Source organism: Lichenostomus cassidix, chromosome 3, assembly GCF_008360975.1.
Source record: "Lichenostomus cassidix isolate B80296 chromosome 3, HeHo_3.0, whole genome shotgun sequence".
Taxonomy (NCBI): Eukaryota; Metazoa; Chordata; class Aves; order Passeriformes; family Meliphagidae; genus Lichenostomus; species Lichenostomus cassidix.
The window spans coordinates 76430932-76437295 of record NC_139483.1 but is presented as its reverse complement, the minus strand read 5'-3'; the positions used below and the strand labels follow the sequence as shown (position 1 = coordinate 76437295).

The 6364-nt window shown below is 44.5% G+C and overlaps 1 protein-coding gene across 5 annotated transcripts in view; it reads left to right on the top strand.

Annotated features, from left to right (window-relative positions):
• The first annotated feature begins 3480 nt into the window (after positions 1-3480).
• The window catches only part of ANKRD6 (ankyrin repeat domain 6), a 95830-nt gene continuing 92946 nt past the window's right edge, over positions 3481-6364 (top strand). For all 5 annotated transcript variants that reach the window (XM_085056348.1, XM_085056349.1, XM_085056353.1 and 2 more), the window contains exons 1-2: positions 3481-3598; positions 3990-4122. The gene's annotated coding sequence lies outside the window, so the exon portion shown is untranslated. The remainder of the gene's footprint in view (positions 3599-3989; positions 4123-6364) is intronic.

Genomic DNA, 6364 nt, shown 5'->3' with positions numbered 1-6364 from the left:
GGGTGGTAATGTATTTGCAGTATGGGTGAGAGACATTATTTTAGAAATAATACCTTGATTAATAAGGAACACTAAAGAAAGCCATGATAGTGAAATCTTGGAAGAGGTTGTGATTTTGATGCCCCGGACAAACCAAAGTGCACTCACCTCCCTGCCATTGCTTCCTCCAAGTGTGCTCCATGAAGACAGACCTCCTGCCTCTTACCCAGGCCCTTTCTCAGGAGTTTCCAGTGCTGCTCTTGTGTTGTACCAGTCTAAGCTCCAGTGTGTGTATTAGCCTGTGGCTGTCATCCCATGCTGCCTGCTGTGAAGACTGGCAGCTGAATTCCCAATTCTCCAACAGCAAATTTTCCTCTGTTTCTGTTTCTCTCTTAATTTTTCTTCCTTTCCTGTTCTCCCTTCTTGCATTAAGTATAGTGATTAGACTTCTGTTTGGAGTCTCCACTTTTTTCCTGCAGTTGATAATTTTTCCCACCTCTGTGCTGCATGACAATGTTACTATCACCAGGCCTCCCAAGCTGCACTAACCCACTGGAGATAATGAAGGTACATATCTATTCAGAGGTTGGAGAAATCCCCCTTGTGTATTAGTATACAAATTTATTGAAATGCCTGCCTTTATTCTCAGTTTATCAACCTGCTTAGAAGTTTTGCTTGAACAGATTAACAATGTACCGAAAGATTATAGGAAATGTTTTAAAGTTAAATCCTGTACAAGGAATTAGTACTTTGTTTTGGAGCAGGATTTTTTTACCAGTCATGTTTTCAGTGTTGTGTCATGGGACAGCCCTGGGAGGTATTAGCCTGCTGAAAACTGATGGAAAAAGGAGGAGAGTTTCCAGGTATATAATGAAGGACTATCTATCTCACACACCAGCTGACCACATATGAGTACAAAGGGCTGTTGAGTTTCACGGCTAGCTTTGGATAGTGGGTCTTGCCCAGAAATTTGTCTGTATTAGGTGTCTCCTATACAAAGAGCTATGAAACATGACCAATGAGAGAGAGCATAATTTGGATACATTAAAATACTAAACTAGGGTGTTGAAACTCAAAAATGAGGACTGGTTACAATTCAGCTCTTCCCACAACCTTCCCACAAATGACATCAGTGACCTCCTACCTGACCACAACTTCAGGTTCAAAGCCACGTAGACTCCAGGCCCATTGCCACATAGGTTTTTAGAGCAGGGCTGAAGCACTTCTGCCAACCCTTTGGCAATATAATCTGTCACGGACTCTGCATGAGTCTCAGGACTTGCTCCTCTTCTGTCCCAGGTTGTTTGCAGTCCCCTCCGCACCAGGCCTTTTTCTTCTTTTTCTTTTGTCAGGTCACTTGACTTTAAAGCTGGGTGCACACAATGAAACAGCCTTCAGTCCCAGGACTTGTAGCAAGGGGAGATAAATAAGGGGTTGAGTCTTTCCATATGGGACATGTATAGTGTTAGATGTGACTGGACTTTGTCTGTGGAGAGCTGCAGTTCCTAGACATTATATACTTTCTGTTTCATTCATTTCTCTTCTCAATAGAGAAGAAAAATCCAGAAGAATACAAAAGCGACTGTCTGGATTAGAAAAGGTTAATGTCAATTTAGCACAGGGAATGGTCCCACTGACACCCATGTAATCAGGGAGCCTATGTGCATTTAGGTTTGCAGGATCGTGATAGGGTCTGATCCTGTTCCTGTTAAAGAGTGAAAACTTCCATGAAATACATTGGTGACAGATCAGTGCCACTAAAGCCTTTTTCTACAATGTGCTAACATCTTGTTTCTTAATCATAATGATCAAACATAACCAAAATAGTTCTGCAAACTTTTAGATATATGGAACTTATACAGATTAACTATTACTCACATAAATACCTCTATTCCTACATTAGAATTTTGCACAATATCAAATTAAATAAAATTCACATGAGGTAAGCTTATCCTAACTATGGAAATGGGCAAACAAAATTGTAGTGTGAAGAATCACAGTGTGGTTTTATGTGTTTTAGCAACTGCATTCTAACTTCAGTAATGACACCAGACTTCAGACTAATGCTATAGTTTTGACAAAGCTTTGCTAAGATCAAGGAACCATCAGAACAATAAATCTAGTCAGTCGGTCTTTCCTGGGGGCACCAAGGGTTTTGATGTGACCTTATGGTATGACTATTGCCACAGAATGATGACTACCATAGTAATTGTTTTGTAAGTAGAATAATCTGAAAAAAAACATTCAAAAGAATATATTCATGACATAACTAGGAAGTGCCCGTGATACTTCAATGTTTGATTCATTTAGGGCATCAGTTCATTTAGGGCATACTAAAAATGCCTTCAAGCTAGAGGAACAGCCTTTGAAAGCTATGTGCCTTCTTTAGATCAGGCATTGTATGGGAAACAGTTGCTTGTCTTCTGTTTTCTCCTTCTTCTTCCAATCCCACTTTTATCATTTTACTCAACCTACTCATATAAACTCCTTTCTTCTCTACTAGTGTCTACAGATGGTCCTGTCTAACTTGCCTCCCTACCAGTTCGTGAATTACTGTCATTCACCCGTAATTACCCACACAAACACATGACTTAGGTGAGCAGAAGGTTCCAGGGATATTATGATAGCTGGAGGGGTGGGTGAGGCACTGAGCAGGCACAGTCAGCTTTCAAGGTGTCTCTCTCTAACCTGCAGCTCAGACTTCAAAGCCTGCTGGCTGGCTTCCTGCTGAAGGGAAAGGTATCTGGCCTCCATCAAATTGGGGAAATCTTAGTGTGTCCAGTGCTGGGCTCCTCAGTGGAAGAGGGTCATGTAGCTCCTGGAGTGGGTCTAGCATAGGACAGTGAGGGTGACTGGGAGACTGAAACATCTTTCTTACAAGGAAAGGCTGAGGGAGCTGGGCCTGGTTCGGGAGGTTATGTCTGAGAGGAGACCTCACTAATGCGTACAGATACCTAAAGGGAGAGTGCCAAGAAGATGGAGCCAGGCTCTTCTCAGTGGTCTCAACCACTTGAATACAAGGCAATGGGCAGAAACTGATTCGTGGGAAGTTCCACCTGAACATGAAAAAGAACTTTTTTACTGTGTGGGTGACCATGCACTGGAACAGATTGCCCAGAGAGGCTGTGGAAGTTCCCTCACTGGAGATATTCAAGAGCTGTCTGGACGCAGTCCTGTTCCATGTGCTCTAGGAACGACCCTGGTGAACCAGTTAGGTTGGACCAGCTAATCCTGGGACACTGCGGTCCCTTCCAACCTGACCCACTCTGTGAGTCCGTGGTTTTGTAGCGCTTCTGGTGCTAAGCAAATTATTACGAGCTTTCATAATGAAGCTGCAAAGGAGCTTCGGTCCGGGAGAGCGCGGAGCCTGGCTGCGGCCAGAGCGCTGCGTTCCCGGCCGGGCCGCGGGGCCGGGGGTCCTTCCTGAGGGGCGGGAGGCTCCCCGGGCCGCCGGGCGCTGCCCGCCCGCCGCGGCCGCTCGGTGTCGCCCTCGCAGCGGGCACGGCAGCGGCGGCGGCGGCGCCACCCCCGGGGCAGCCCGGCCCGGTGGCGGAGTCGCCGCTGGACGGGCAGTGCCGTGGCCGGCCCGGCGGGAGCGGGAGCCGCGGGGGCAGCGCAGGTGAGCGCGGCGCCGACCCGCTCCCCCCGCCGCGGGCTGCGTGGGGCTGCCGTGGGGCTGCCGTGGGGCTGCATGGGGCTGCCGTGGGGCGGGGGAGCGCGGCGGGGCGGCGGGGGCCGGGCGGGGCGGGGGCGCTTCTGGCGGGGTCGCACAGGTGATGGCGGAGGTGGCCGAGCTGTGGCAGCTGGGGACGGCCGCAGCGAAGCCGGTGGCTCGCACCCGAGTAGTGAAAGTGCTCCCTTATTCCGGCCCGGGGAGGAGCCCCCCGTCGGGCAGACACGGACCCTGCGGGGTGCCGTGTAGGTACAGCAGCCTGTGTGTACGCAGGGGGTCAGTTGCAGGCTTGGGGGTGAAAATGAGGAGTCTTAACGCTCTTGTTCCAACTTTTAAGGCCGCGTCTGATGAGAAATGGAAATCTGGCTTAAAGTCATCCTTCCTGTTGTTGACATCACCTGAAAACTCCACTGGAAATATTTCCACTAGTTTGCTGCAAACATCAGCCTCCCCTGAGGTCTCAACACCTTGTGAGTACACAGCGGCTGCTGGCAGAGCTCTGATTGTGGAAATCCATGGCTATGGCATGTAATTGTTCTGCAGTGCTCTTTTTATTGCAAGCATTAATAAAGGGCTTATCGTGCCCTGGGGTGTTGTGTGCACTACAGAATAGGCTGTAGACAGTGCTCTGTTTTTTTCAAAAGGCATAACCAATATCTTCATATATTTATAATTGTATGTGAAATGATTGTTTAGGTTTCTGCTTGGTATTTCTGCAATGCACATGACCAAAAGGACATGTTGTTGTCTGCTACTGAATACCTTTTGTTCACAGAGAAGACATTGAGAGGGTTAGAAAGTAGCTTGTTGGTAGGTGGATCAGTGAATCTTTCCCTCATGGATTGTTTAAATGAACTAGAACGTCCTACCAATGTTAAAGGAGTAATTGGGAAATCAGTTAAGTCCACCTCTGTTCAGACAGAAAAACATAACCACGTCTAAACTCTTATGCAGTATTGGTTAGGCATGGATGAGATCCTCTGGTAGGACTCTGAGTCTATGGCTCATTCTGAGGAGAATGTTATTTACTTTCTTTCAAGGTGATATGTCAGGCTGCGCAGCTAGTTTTATAACAACTTATTTTGGCAGGCTCAAGTTCCAAGTATTGTGTAATCTTCATTCTCTAGATAGTTGGAAAACAAAGTGTTTCTGGAGATGTGTGATTACATGTAAGATCTGCAATTGCATTGCAGACCACAAGACATGCTGTAATGACTCTCATTCAGAACTTCATAATAATTTCTGAGAAGAAAATATTAGTTAAATACACTGCATTTAGCAGAACTGACAGTTGGGTGGCTACATAAAGTATTTAGATGCCTGGTATGTAGATTATGTATGCCTGTTTGTCTGTGAGGACCTGTTAGTCTGCAGGGGTAAATGGGAATTGTGTAGCAGCAGTAGTAATGTCACTTCTTTTCTCCCTGTTTTTTTGTTTGAAAATAAACTAATAAAATTAAAAAGGGGCTTTGCGGTAGTAGTAAGTTGGAAAGTTTTCACTTTTCCCTCTTCCTTAATATTTACCCAGACAGTGGTACCAACCTCATACAGGAAACTGACTTTGAACACTAGAAATTAAATAGCCAGTAAATGATTAGTAAAATTAAACTTTTCCTTCAAGATTTTTTTTCATGGATCTCTTTTCATTTTTGGGGAACAGAAATTATGAGAAGTTGTCTGCACTAAAGGGGCTCCCATGTAGGCTGATATAATGTAGTTGCAGTACCAGGCTTAGCATCCTGCCCTGTCACAGGTGGCACGTTCTGGAGTTCAAATTATCAAACTTATGATGTTCTTGGACTAGATGAGATGAATGATATCTTAATAAATCAGGTGCTTGCAGGGTGTGGTAATGAGCAATTGAGCCTCAAGCTGCATTTCTCCATGTGTCTTCAGCTTCACCTCTGTTTGACTTTGCCAGTGAGTCATTTTGTGATGTTAAAAAAAAAAAAAAGTGACCTTACTGCCCCTTATTTGCTAAGTCTGTTTAACAGGATGAGCAATGCTTATTGGTTTGGATAGGTGGTGTACCAATGAACATTTGTAAAGCACTTTCAGGTTCTTAAATTAATTATGCTATCTGACAACTATATTTATCCTCATTAGTTTCAGATGTGCAATTCCACTTTTTCCCTCAACAGTTAGGACTTTGGATGAACTTCCAGAGAACTCACAGTTGTATCTTTTTTTAGAGATACATCAGTACAACATGTTCCTAGTGGAAGTGTTTTATTTAAAACTACAAATGAGGCGCCATATTTTATTGGCAAGATTGACCTAAGGACATACTTGTCAAATACATAAATTAATTGAAATTGGTTTGGGTAAGTAAAAAATTGAAATAAATATTTTTAGATCCTTTTGTTTATCAGGAATGAAATATGTGACTGCCTCAAAAATTATCTAGCCAAAAATAGAGTGTGTAGAGCTGCACTTTGGAAAGACCTTAATTCATAACAGCAATTTTCCTCCCTGCCTCATGTCCAACTATTTTGACCCCAAAAATCTCCCAGAATAGTTTCTGAAGTACAATACTAGTATATATTCTTGCATACCATTGCTAACTTGTAAATCCTTGAGGAACAGCTTAGTTACTTCTCACTTGACTACTCCACTCCCTGTTAGCAGGTGCTGCTGAAGAATAGTTTGTCACAGTTCCTTGATAGCAGTTGTGAGAAAAGTGAAATCCTCAAATACCCCATTGTTGTCTTT